This window comes from Canis lupus, chromosome 22 (genome assembly GCF_011100685.1).
Source record: "Canis lupus familiaris isolate Mischka breed German Shepherd chromosome 22, alternate assembly UU_Cfam_GSD_1.0, whole genome shotgun sequence".
Lineage (NCBI taxonomy): Eukaryota > Metazoa > Chordata > Mammalia > Carnivora > Canidae > Canis > Canis lupus.
Window position 1 is genome coordinate 7,087,458 of NC_049243.1, and position 12,751 is coordinate 7,100,208.

At 38.6% G+C, this 12,751-nt stretch overlaps 1 protein-coding gene across 5 annotated transcripts in view; it reads left to right on the top strand.

Annotated features, from left to right (window-relative positions):
- The window catches only part of ENOX1 (ecto-NOX disulfide-thiol exchanger 1), a 554,610-nt gene that overhangs the window by 21,569 nt on the left and 520,290 nt on the right, over window positions 1–12,751 (top strand). For 2 of the 5 annotated variants that reach the window (XM_038569618.1, XM_038569626.1), the window contains exon 2: window positions 3,454–3,530. The exons of the other annotated variants lie outside the window; for them this stretch is intronic. The gene's annotated coding sequence lies outside the window, so the exon portion shown is untranslated. The remainder of the gene's footprint in view (window positions 1–3,453; window positions 3,531–12,751) is intronic. 5 annotated transcript variants of the gene reach the window in all.

Here is a 12,751-nt window from a genome sequence, read left to right on the forward strand (position 1 = left end):
AGATTATACATAGGAAGGTCTCGGTAGGTATTTTTCTGCTGGTATTTTGGGAAGGAAGTCCTGAGGGATGGAGTGAGGAAGGGAAGGCACTAACTAAGGCAGCTAATTGGTTTTCCGACTTCTCTTGAATATGGCCTCATGGCTCTTCTTCATGATGTCAGTTGGAGTAGTTAGATTAAGGCCTGGCTCTTCCATTTAACTGTGTACATTAACTGTGTAAGTCCCTTAAACATTTTAAGCCTAATAACTTCACTTGAGTGCAAAATGAGACGGCTAAAATGACCCTTTAAGATTCTCAACTTCTCTGAAATGATGAACTCTTCAATTTAAAAACTATTCAGTATACCTAGAGATAATAATAAAGAGTGGACTTGTGAGCCATAGTTTAAAAACTACATGGTCTGCCATTTTAGGCTACTTATTGTATTGACCAATCCCATTAGTAGAGATAATTGAGAATTGACTGAATCACTTTGACACCTTAATTACATCAACAAAAATATAAATATTGCATAACTATTTCATGTAATGCTCCACAGGCTTCATATTAGTATGTGACATCTTTTTCCTAAAAATTCTTCTGATTCCAGGTATAGTAATTATTGTTTTATATTGTAAATAGTAAGAGAGTAAATATCCTGCCTAATCCCCATTGTCAGCTACCCACAGTGCCTTTTTTTTGGGACTGAGGGATTCCAAGTTAGTGCTTGCCCCAGATTATTACCTTCCATTTGGTGAAAATAGGCACCACTGGCTTACTCTTGTTGGAGGCAAGAGACTGCAGGTTGTGCTCCCACTTTTTTGGAAAGATTTTTAAAATTAATTTAGGGAGCACAAGCAGGGGGAGGGGCAGAGGTAGAGGGAGAATCTCAAGCAGACTCCATGCTGAGTGTGGAGCCCAACACGGGCCTTGATCTCATGACCCTGAGCTCATGACCTGAGCCCAAATCAAGAGTTGGACTTTTGACCCATTGAGCTTCCCAGGTGCTCCCTCTATTTTTCTTTCTAGATCGTGTCTTATCTAGTTCAGTACTTACTAAAGCTACCACTGCTCCAAAGACATTGGAGTATTCAGAGAGAGTTACACTCAAATTTTAGCCCATGGTTCATGAAGCAGATGAGGAAATTGAGAAGGAAGAAAACCGAGACTCTAACAGTTAAAAGAAAGCCAACTTGGCACCCCAGATTATCACAGAACACTGAGACTTGGATGACCTGTAGAATGAGTAATAGCTGCCACCCGGCCACCTTCCCTTCATTCTTCTCAACAGTAGGCTGTCGACAGTACAGGGAATCCAGTGGAAACCGGAGGGGAGGTATGTGTGGAAGAAAAGCAGATGGCTGCAGGGGTAGCTGACATCTCTCCCAGAGCTGTAGGCACACTTGTAAGATGGAGAGACGGAAGTGGTAGTGAAGTTTAAGTTGTCCCAGGGCCACTTTATTTTATGAGTGTCTCACCTAACAGATGTTGCTGGATGAATTCTTGATACATTTGTGGACACTGAGCTATCCCTCAGAATGTATCCCAGCAGTCCTCTCCATCCCAGACACACCCAGGCACCTTAAACATTATTCTTCTACTTGCACCAGCAAGTCCAGCTTTCCTTGACATTAGGTGCACAACCAGGGAAGGGGGGGAGGATGTGCAGTAATTGGATGTGCAGGAGGAGGCAGCATGACCTAGAGAAGGGCAGAGACACATGCTTTCATTTTATTATTTCTGCTTTTCTTCCTCTTCCACTGACCACTTGGAACACTGTTTCCAATTCCTCTTTTGTAAAAGTTTGTAGTATTTTACTAATTGAGGCTGGAAAGTGACACAGACTTGGCTTAAAGCAATGAGAACATTGTGAACGCTTAAAAATGTTATATGGCAGGAATCCTGGGTGATTTAGCAGACACAAATGAGGAGGAAGAGGAGGCGCCACCGTCCCTCTAGTTGAAAAGCAACTAAAGGCGGGTCCTAATAGAGTGAAATTCATCTGAAAACAATCCAGTTTAATCCCCTAAAGTGAGGAGACTTTCTGAAGCTGGTGGGCAGGGGGTTGATATTTGTGACATGCTAATGCAGTCATTTCTGCCAAAGATAGTTTTATATATTGTTAAAGAATTTTTTTTTCTCACTGTATGAAATGTGCTTTGAGAGTTACTGCATTTACCTGAAGTAATTTCAAGGTGTTTGGAAAGGTGACAAGTTCATGTGGTGGTATAGAAAGATGGGAGTACTATCTTTTAGGTACTTTCCATTAGTTTTCGTATGAAATAAGGTGGTTTTCTTCAGACTGAAAGCTTTTATTAAATTTTTTTTTTTTTTTTTTACTGATCTTAGTTCTGAGGAACTTGATTTTTTTTTTTTCTTTTTTTAAACCTCAATTTCTCTATCTCAGACGAAAATCAGGTACCTGTGGTCATTTCTGATCTGAAAGTGTTCTTTCCTGGAAAGAAAATGAAGACAGGGAGGCAGAAAGACAGACCCTCAGGCCTCTTTCTGTGACTTTGGGCAGCTCACTTAGAATCTTGGTGGTCAAGATTCTCAATGTATTAATTATGCTTGCGTTTTTCTGTATTTCAGGAATTTGGGGAAAATAAATGAGATAATAGTAAAAATATTTGAACTCTAGGTAAGAAAAATGCTATATAATCATAATTGACACAACATTCTCTGCCAGACAGGTAGTGTTTGTTTTCTTTGCTTTTTTCTACAGTAATGCTCTAGAAAATGTGTGATCCTGAATTTAAAAAAAAAGGAAAACACAGTACCCCCTTTGGTCCCCTAGAAAATATTTTCCCACAAATCTAGTGCATTTGAACTCTGTTTTGGGCAAAGGGTCTTTTTACTTTCAGTTTATATAGCGTAGCTGTTGTTTGGGTTCCTTTTGAAATTTCCATTTTTGATCTAGCTTATGAAATACAAGCAGGGGAACAGTTTAGCCAAGAGAGTAGGTTAGAGGGAAGGAATGATGGCAGAGGCAGGCAATATGGATAGAACCAGTGAAGTTACCAGGCCCTAAAGGAAACAAAGCACTGGGGAGGTGTAGTGTGAGGCGAACATGCCGATATGCTCTCTAGCTATGGGGAGGCTTTTACGGGTAGCAGGCCGCAGTATACGGTGGGACTTCCAGTCCTCTGTACCCCTCAGGAGAGTTCAAAGTGAGTACCTGGTACTGACATTCATAATGGTCACTAGGGGCCATTGAAAGTAAATGACAGTCATTTTGTCTGTTTTAGTGATGTAGAGCCGTGCACCATGGCTCATTTCAGGATTTCGTTTTTAGAAGTTTTAAATAGAATTTTAGTCCCAGGTGACAGTTTTCTGCTCTCTACAAAGTACACTTAAACAGACTGGAATACTCTTTGATGATGACAGATAAATTAGGTGTTTATTTTCATTATCCAAATGGCAAAAATGAATAAATGAATAAACTAATACATAATCGAACTATGTTTTCACAGTGCATCATTGTATGGATGGAAGAGAGTCCTACTGTTGAAAGCCTTTCAGATGAGTAGATGCTTCTGCATCCTGTGAGGTATTCCCCCAAGGCCCTCTGTCATCCCTATCATTGTATATTTTATGAATGATTAAGCAATTATGTTACTCTCCTGATAGAGTATAAGTTTCATGAAGGCAGAGACCATGTCACTCTTACTTCTAATTGTAGTTCCAGACTCTAATATGATATCCATTACATAGGAGATGGTCTGTGACTATCTGATGGATGGATGGATGGATGGATGGATGGATGGACAGACCAACCTAAATATAGTGCAGCTTGATTATCCTGTACTGTGGCTGGATCCAGACACCACCAAAGAAGTAGTTATCTTAAAGTGTTTATATCTACACACTGCAGAGATATTCCTCTTTATCCTTCCAAGGTGATGTAAAATGCCGTGTCTGTGGAAACCTTTAGTTCTTACTTTCAATGCTTATTAGATGTGCAGCTTGGAATGTCCACCTCTGATTTAGAGTTTTGTGATTATTGTGATCGATAGTGGCTTCTCCATCATAATCTCCATTGCTTTCTATTTTTAAGTGAGACATTTTCCTTATTAGGCATTATTCAGCATAGCTGGAGAGATTTAGGAGTTAGGTGGGGGATAAGTTTAACTTAACTCCAAGATTCTGTGACTATTGGGATATATGTTTAATTATGTATCTTTAGGCATGTTATTGAAACTAATCAATTTCCAGCCCATGTTTTCATTTATTTAATTTTCTGACACATGTTTTCTTTGATCCATTCTGTAGCTTTTTCTATAATAGAGCTACCTTTCTGTTTTCTGGCCCTTGAGCAAGAACCACCTCTTTTTTCTTGTGCTAGGTCTGTTTTCTAGTTAGCACTTTGACAACATGACTTGCTACTGTTTGCCTCGCTTTCATACCCCCAAAATCTGAATGGACTTAAAACAAACAAAAACATCTTTATTTGTGTCCATGTTTATTATTTTTGTTACTGTTTGTTACTGTTGCTACTAATATTATCAATAACAACACTCATCAAATACTAATCATCCTATGAGTATTATAAATATCATTTCTTTTAATCATCTAATTTAAGCTCTATTACCTAAATACTATTGTATCCCTGTTTTACAGGTAACAGAACCAGGGCTTACAAGTTAGTTCAGTAACTTGCCCAAAGCCATTCGAGTAGTTAGCTTTAAAGATTTTATTTATTTGAGAGAATGAGAGAGGAGGGAAGAGGAGCAGGTGGTAAGGGAGAGAGAATCTGAAGCCAACTCTATGCTGAGCACAGAGCCTGACATGGGGCTTGAACTCAAAGCTGTGAGATCATGACCTGAGCTGAAAGCAAGTCGTACACTTAATAGACTGAGTCACCAGGCGCCCCTCAAATAGTTAGCTTTAAATTAAACTTTTTATTTTGAGATAATTATAGATTCATAAGTGGTTATAAGAAATAACAGACATCTCTTAAATCTTCTACAGAGTTTTTCCACATGGTAATATCTTGCCAAACTATAGCACAGTATCACAACTGGGGTATTCACTACTATAGTTAAGATATAGAACATTTCCATAACAGTGAGGATCCTCCACTTTACCCTCTTTTTTTTATGCCCACACCCACTTCCCCTCTTGCTTTTCCTCATAGTGACCACAGCAAGCATCGGTCTGTTTTTCAGATTCTATAATTTTGTCATTTCATGAATGTTATTTAAATACAGTACATGGGGACACCTGGGTGGCTCAGTGGTTGAGCGTCTTCCTTTGGCTCAGGTCGTGATCCCAGCGTCCTAGGATTGAGTTCCACATCGGGCTCCCTGCATGGAGCCTGCTTCTCTCTCTGCCTGTGTCTCTGCCTCTCTCTCTCTCTCTCTCTCTCTCCCTCTCCCTCCCTCTCTCTCTCTCAGTGTCTCTTACAAATAAATAAATAAATAAATAAAGTCTTTTAAAAAAATACAGTACATGGACTTTTGGGTCTGGCTTTTTTTTCCCCACACAACATAATTCCCTGGAGATTCATCCAAGATGTGTTTACCAAAACTTTCTTCCATTTTATTGTTGAGGAGTAGTTCAGCTTTTTTTTTTTTTAAGATTTTATTTATTTATTCATGAGAGACACAGAGGGAGGCAGAGACATAGGCAGAGGGAGAAGCAGGCTCCCTACAGGGAGCTCGAGGTGGGACTTGATTCTGGGAATCCAGGATCACGCCCTGGGCCGAAGGCAGGTGCTAAACCGCTGAGCCACCCAGGCTGCCCAGTAGTCCAGCTTTTTAACTATTATCCTGTCAAAGAACTTCTGGGTTGTTTCTATTTTTTGATACTCTGAATAAAGTTCTTATGGATGTTCATGTATAGGTTTTTAGTTTGAACATGTCTCAGACTCTTATTTCTCTGGGGTAAATGCACAAGAGTATAATTGGTGGATAGTTTTATGTTTAGTATTAAAAGAAACTGCCAAGCAATTTTCCACAGTGGCAGTACCTTGTACATTCTCACCACCAATGTATGAGTGATGTGGTTTCTCTGCATCCTTGGGCAGCATTGGGTGTTGTCATTTTTTTTAATTTAGCCACCTGACAGGTATCTAGTGATATCTCATTGTGGTTTTAATTTGGATTTTCCAAATTCTTTGGTGAAATGTCATGCCTTTGTTCAGATGTCGGCATGGTTCAGGGCTGGATAGTCACATGACTGGTGGTTAGCTGTCAGTTGGAGTAATGGGGATGGCAGGCCACATGACCTCGTGCAGGCCAGCTTGGTGACTTTTCAGAGTTCTGAGAGAGAAGTAGCACAAAAGGCCCTTTGACACCTTGGAACTGGCACACTTTCACTTCCCCTGTGTTTTGTTCCTCAAAACAAGTCACAAGGCCAAGCTAGATTCAAGGAGTGGGGAAATAGAGTCTGTCTACCTCTCGATGAGTGAAGCTACAAAGTCAAATATCAAAGGGCATGGGTACAGAGAGAAACGGAGAACTGGGGGCCATTTCACAATTAATATACCACATCAGGCAACTTGTATAATCATCTTTCACCCATTTTTCCCCTTCATAACCCACATTAACCTTGGAAACAGTGTGCCTTAGTGAAAATATATTTGACTGGGATTTGGAAAATGACATGTGTGTTTAAGAAATTGAATTAAAGATGCCTAGAGCCCTAATACTTTCCAGCTTATGTACCAACATTTGCCTATGACATATACTGGATTTGCTTCCATTGAAATGAGAATAAGGGGATGGCTGGGTAGCTCAGCTGTTGAGCATCTGCCTTTGGCCCAGGGTGTGATCCCGGAGTCCTAGGATTGAATCCCACATCAGGCTTCCTGCATGGAGCCTGCTTCTCTCTCTGCCTATGTTTCTGCCTCTCTTTCTCTCTGTGACTCATGAATAAATAAATAAAATCTTTTTTTAAATTCTTTTTAAAGATTTTTTAAAAAGATTTTATTTATTTATTTATTTATTGAGAGAAAGATAGAGAGAGAGAGAGAGGCAGAGACACAGGCAGAGAGAGAAGCAGGCTCCATGCAGGGAACCCGAAATGGGACTCGATCCTGGGTCTCCAGGATCACACACCCCAGGCTGCAGGCGGCACTAAACCGCTGCACCATTGGGGCTGCCCAGTAAATAAAATCTTTAAGAAAAAGAAATGAAAATAGGACAGTTAGAGATGATATTTTCATCTTTTTTTGTACTGTGTTACATAGGCTAATTTCTGCTCAATCATTTTCAACTCATCTGCTTCTGGGACAGCCCCTACATTCATTTAGCAAATCCTTACTAAGTGGCAGGGACTAGGGATAAAAAGGAGGAAAAAGATACGTGCTGAGAACTTCTAGTCCAGTGAAAGACACGATGTGCATAACTGTGGCAAGTGGTATGTTGTATCTCCCACCTCATACACGTTTTTCTCTGGACATTTGGCACTTTTCTTTTCCTTACCAGTAATGACATGGCCTCAACTCTTTTCACTCCCAGCCCTAAGTATGCAACCACATGTACCTATAGACTGCTTAAAACTTTGTCTGTGGACAAGTGTTTCATGTGACCTGGCTGAGTGACAGTGTTCTGGCTATGGTTTTCTAATTAGTAGGAGATTTCTCCATTTGCTGGGTAATTCTGCTTGGTCTGGCTGGAGGTAGTTCAGATTCCACACCTTAATTATTTTATAGCTTCGGTGGAAGGTCTAATATTATCTGTAGTGTGTTACTTCTTTTGCCAAGATCGCACCAAAAAGTAATCAACATGACGTGCTGCCATATTACCTACCTGACAACTTAGAAAACAGTAGTGGTTAACCTTATGATTTCATTTTTGTTGAAAATGTTGTAACTGAGGAAAAAAGTCTGGGAGGATATATATCAAATGTTAGGAGTCATAATTTATGGCTAGTAAGCTTAATGATGATTTGTTTTCTTATTTAGGCTTAATTGTGTTTTCTATTCTTATGCTGAAAAAATGTATTATGTTGTAAATTTTTTTTTTAGTTTATATGAAAAGAAAATAGGGCCCACAGGTAATGATTTATAACCAGAGAGGAAGCGTGAATGTAAGAGGCATTAGAGCCTCACAGGTGTACAAGGTCCTGATTAAAGTGGTGACAAAGGCCTCCTGAATGACTGTTACGTCAGCATAGAGAGAGAGAGAAAGCAGATTTAGGGAATTCTGACCAGACTTCATTCTTTGATGTTAATTCTGTATTCAGTCCCCCCGGCGTCTCTATTTCTCTCTTCCCTTCATTCAGTGTGTCATTCATACTCAAAGATGATGCTTCTGACAGTGATGGTCATCTGGAGACATGGATGTAGCTGAAAATGCTCATATTCAACCAAAAATCCTTTCAATTAGGAACATGCTTTGAAGTTTTCTGTGCAGTGTAGAATAGAGAAGTGGTTTGTGTTCTGGGGTTTGTAACAATAGAATCCTTTCTTTTATGTGCAGAGCAGATAGAGTTCTGGTGATGTGAAGGATGGAGAAACATGTGACCTCCGAGTTTTCTAGTGTGGAAAATGAGTGCAGCAAACAGGATATGCTGCATTGTGAAGCAAGCATCCTATTTATGGATGTAAGGTCAACAGGATATAAGCAGATTTAGTTACACAGGCAGTCAACATGAATTAATATGTACAATTTAGAGTCAGGAGCCCAAGACTAATCATTCAAAATACAAGTAAATACATAGAGGAAATACTACAGTTCAAGTTCCAGTTCTGAAATGTAAGGACTAGCTTCCTATTAAGGAAACTTGGTCATAATAGGATGAGAAAGAGAAGGAAAAACCAGCCTAAAAGATTCAAGACAGAAAGGTGAAGCATTACTGCTGCTGCTGGTCCCCTGGGATTCCCCTTTGATGGCAAGGATTTATACTGTCTCACATTTCAGAAACCATTGTAGGAAGGACCATATGCACTGAGTAGTAGAATTTTTCCTATGCTACTTCACTAATGAGCTCAAAGACTCATTCAAGCCAACTAGGCCAAAAACAGAAACAGAAATGTTGAAGATGTATCTTAACTTGTCCTCTCTCCCCTAACAAATGTAAATATCTCCACAGCACAACTTTTTCTATATGTAGCTGTGATCAACCTCCTTTGTCCCCCTAGGCATTGAGATGCTAATCTTAATTCTTAATTCCAGTGTCTTCTGGCAAGATTCTAGGATGGCATATCAATATATAACAGACAATTATATTACTATATACTAACAGTGAACAATAAGAAATTGAAATTAAAATGCCATTTGCAATAGCACCAAAAATATGAAATACTTAGGGGTAAATCTAATAGAAGATGTGCAAAACTTTTTCAGTGAAAAACCATACAATATTGTTGAGAAAAAGAAGACCTAAATAAATGGAGAGCTATAATTGACGTCTCAATATTGTTATAATGTCAGTTCTTTCCAAATTGATCTATAGATTCAGTGCAACCCCAATAAAAATGCCAACAGTTTTCAAAATTACAAGATGAATCTAAAAAATCACAATGATATGCAAAGAACCTCGAATAGCCAAAACAACTTTGAAAAGAGAAGAACAAAGTTAAAGGACTAAAACTACCTGCTTTCAAGCTCAGTAATCAAGAGCGAGGCTCTGGTGTTACAATAGACAAATAGATTACTGGAACAACAGAGGGAGTCAGAAATGGATCCATGTGTGTAGAGACCATTGATTTTAGGCAAGGGTACAATGGCATTTCAGTGGATAAAGGATTGTTTCTTTAACAAATGGCTCTGGGAAAAAAAAAACAAACAAATGGCTCTGGAATACGTAGATATCTATAAGGGGAAAATAAATATTGAACCATACCTTATAGTATATTTTTTAAATGAATATAAAATAGATTGTAGACATACATGTAAAACCTAAAACTATAAATCTTGTAGGAAAAAAACATGGAGGGGGCACCTGGGTAGTTCAGTGGGTTAGCATCTGACCCTTGATTTTGGCTCAGGTAATGATCTCAGGGTCATGGGATGGAGCCATGCAGGAGGGCTTCTCACTCAGAGGAGAGTCTGCTTGCCTTCTTTTCCCCCTGCGTCTCCCCCTGCTCATGCATGCACACACTTTCTCCCTCTCTAAAATAAATATATCTTAACACAAAGAAAAACATAGGAAAAAAATCTTTGTGACATTGAGTTGGACAAATATTTCTTAGATGTGATATCAAAACCACAGTCCATAAAAGAACAAATTGATAAATTGGACTTTCCCGAAATTAAATTTTTCTGCTCTTCAAAAGATATTAAGAAAACACAAACATAAACCACATATTGGGAAAAAACATTTGCAGATTTATCTGATAATGGATTTGCATCCAGAATTTATAAATTACTTTCAAAACTTAATAAGAAAACAAGAAACCCTCCAAAATAACAAACAATTTGAACAGATATTCCACCCAAGAAGAAATATGGGTGGCAAAATCATGAAAAGATGTCAACATCATTAATCATTAGGAAAATGCAAATTAAAACCCCAATGAGATAGCATAATACACATATTAGAATGGCTATAATTAAAACAACTATATAAAATGTTGATGAGGATATGGAGGAAATGGAGCTTTCATACTCTGTTAGTGGGAATGTAAAATGGCACAGTCACTTCGGAAAGTAGTTAGGCAGTTTCTTAAAAATTAAACATACACCTACCACATGATTCATGCATCCTAACCTTTAAATATTTACCAAAGAGGAAAGAAAACATGTGCCTGTACAAAGACTTACATATGAATGTTGATAGCATCATACTTTGTAATACTCAGAAAGTTGAAACAACTCAACTATTCATCCACAGAGGAAAGGACAGATTCACTGCAGCACGTCCATGTCTATGCTGAAACTACTCAGGAGTAAAATCAAATGAACTATCGATTCATGCAACAACATGGATGAATCTCAATATAATTATGCTGAGCAAAAGAAACAAAGCAAAAAAAAAAAAAGAGTCCATAGTGTACAATTCCATATATTTAAAACTATAGCAAATGCTGGTAAGTTTATAGTTTCAAACAGCGAATCAGTGTTTGCGTTGGGATAGAGAAAGGCAGAGAAGGGTGGGAGGGAAAGATGAAAAACTTCAGAAATAGTGTATATATATGTTCATTATCTTGATTGTGATGATGATTTCACAGGTATAACCATAGATTAAAACTTATGAAATAATACACTTTAAAATGTACAGTATATTGAATTATTTCTCTATATGGCTATTAAAAACAGCATAGTAAAATGCTATGGTAGGTAGGAGGGCAGGGAAGGACAACATTTTACAGACATAAAAGAGTGGGTCAGTCTTTTCCTAGCAGAGGAGAGTTGGCAAAGACTTTACAGAGGAGGTGATCTTTTCTAAGCTGAGAAAGAAAAATAAGCATTTGTCAGAACTGCTATAAAAACAACACAATGCAGGTACAGAGGTAGTGTTGGTGAGGTCTGAGTGGTGTGAAGGAGTATGGCGAAAAAATTTGAGGACTTTACGAGAGGTTGAGAATCCTGGCAGCTGTAGAGGTAAACGAAACTAGACAAGTAGGTAGGATTCAGACCATCAGGTCTTGCTTGTCATCCTAAGTATTAGGATTTTGGATTATAGGCACAGGGGAGCCACTTAAGGCATTTAATCTGGGCAGTGAAAGCCATATTTATCTTAAGATTATTGTCATACTAGAATGAACTATGATAACTATGATATGTAAGAGTTTTGTTAAATAAGAAGAGAATTTTCCATTGTTAAAGGTTCTATATGAATACTTCCTATGAAAGTATTTTGTTTTGAATGGACTTGAAAGAAATTTGGTCACATGGAAATTTGGTACTATTTCTAAATTCACACATTCATCAATCTATTCCAAGGCTTTCATTGACCAAAGATTCCAGACCAGTTATATTGCCTTAATCTATTTTTAATATATTTTTAATTGAAGTTCAATTTGCCAACATATAGTATGACACCCAGTGCTCATCTCGTCAATGCCATCCTCAGTGGCCATCAGCCAGTCACCCCCAACCCCCGCCCACCTCCCCTTCCACTACCCCTTGTTCGTTTCCCAGAGTTAGGAGTCTTTCATGTTTTGTCTCTAATTTTTCTTTTTTTTTTGTCTCTAATTTTTCCCACTCATTTTCCCTTCTTTCCCTTATAATCCCTTTCACTATTTCTTATATTACCTGTATGATTGAAACCCATATAATGATTGTCCTCCAATTGACTTCCTTCATTCAGCATAATACTCTATAGTTCCATCCACGTCGAAGCAAATGGTGGGTATTCATCATTTCTAATGGCTGAGGAATATTCCATTGTATACATAGACCACAGCTTCTTTATCCATTCAGCTTTCGATGGACACTGAGGCTCCTTCCACAGCTTGGCTATTGTGGACATTGCTGCTGTGAACATTGGGGTGTAGGTGTCCCGGCATTGCACAGCATCTGTATCTTTGGGGTAAATCCCCAGCAGTGCAATTGCTGGGTCGTAGGGCAGATCTATTTTTAACTCTTTGAGGACCCTCCACACAGTTTTCCAGAGTGGCTGCACCAGGTCACATTCCCACCAACAGTGCAAGAGGGTTCTCCTTTCTCCACATCCTCTCCAACATGTGTTGTTTCGTGTCTTGTTAATTGTCATCATTCTCACTGGGGTGAGGTGGGATCTCATTGTGGTTTTGAGTTGTATTTCTCTGATGACAAGTGATCTGGAGCATTTTTTCATGTGCTTGTTGGCCACATGTATGTCTTCTTTGGTGAAATTTCTGTTCATGTCTTTTGCTCATTTCATGATTGTATTGTTTGT